The sequence below is a fragment of the Octodon degus genome, unplaced genomic scaffold (assembly GCF_000260255.1).
Source record: "Octodon degus isolate 3935 unplaced genomic scaffold, OctDeg1.0 scaffold00004, whole genome shotgun sequence".
NCBI lineage: Eukaryota > Metazoa > Chordata > Mammalia > Rodentia > Octodontidae > Octodon > Octodon degus.
Genome location: NW_004524580.1, coordinates 31375085 through 31376185, shown reverse-complemented (window position 1 = coordinate 31376185; position 1101 = coordinate 31375085). Strand labels below are relative to the sequence as shown.

General features: G+C 48.0%; 1 pseudogene; it reads right to left on the bottom strand.

Annotated features, from left to right (window-relative positions):
* The window catches only part of LOC101591957, a 100000-nt pseudogene extending 99272 nt beyond the window's left edge, over positions 1-728 (bottom strand).
* Between the last annotated feature and the right edge of the window lie 373 nt (positions 729-1101).

Sequence of the window (1101 nt, the reverse complement as noted above, 5' to 3'; positions counted from 1 at the left end):
TCCTTCCTTCCTTCCTTCCTTCCTTCCTTCCTTCCTTCCTTCCTTCCTTCCTTCTTTCGAGGTAGCCTGGATGGAACTCAGGACTTTGGACTCACCAGGCAGGCACTTAGGCTACTGACCTGTCTTCCCGGCCCTTGAAGGATTTTTTTCTGATTTGTTTTATTTGCAACTTTATTTGTGAGGTCATGATAATTTTACCAATTTTATTTTCAAGGTTGAAAATAATTTTTGATGAATTTTAACTTGAAAAGAATCCTTTTGCTGATAAAACTAAGAATATCTTATAGACTGACAACACCGGGATAGAATTCTGATAAATTATTTTGAAACATTAAGTTTAGCACACCTAGAGCTGATTATTTTTGCAACATTTTTTCCCTAGAAAGGCATAACTCTTTGTACAGATGAGTTTTGAGTAAATCGAAGTTGGGCTTTGCACAGCGGCGTTTTCACAGCTGGCTTGGGATTTCCTGTCCCTCCTGGAATCTTACAAGGACTGCACGCAGCTCGGGGCGTCTGCCGCACACATCCACGAGGCTTGCAAAGCCCGCGGCGCGCCTCCACACCGCCCGGGACGCCCGCTGCACCCTTCCACGCAGCTCCTCGCCCCCGGGATGGAGGCGCGTCACCCAGAAGGAGCGACTTCCGCCGTCTCCTCTGAGGGGCGCTACCTGAGTCAGCAACAACAAACACCTCCGTGTGCGGCTGTGGGAGTCTGGTTCTTCCATTTTGGGAGTAAATAAATCACTTAGGACTTTCCTTGCTCCTTCTGGGAAGAGAGTGGTGAAAACAAAGGCAAAGCTGAGGCCGTCCTTATCAATATATTCCTTATAGAAGGCGTCAGCTTTCTCTACAGTGAAATAGACTTCAAGGAACACAGTCTGCTTTTTGAACCCTCATCTCAGAAATACAGATCTCTGGGGGCCAAGTAGAACAAGCGAGAAAGAACAGCTGAGTTGACTCAAGCTGTCTTATCAGAAAGATGATTCAGTGCCTCTTGGTGCAAAGACGGCTGCCACAGCCCCTGCACCTCACTGTCGGCTCCACTGTGGAAGCCCCATCACCACCTCCCAACACTCCAGGGGCTCTGAATCCCATTCC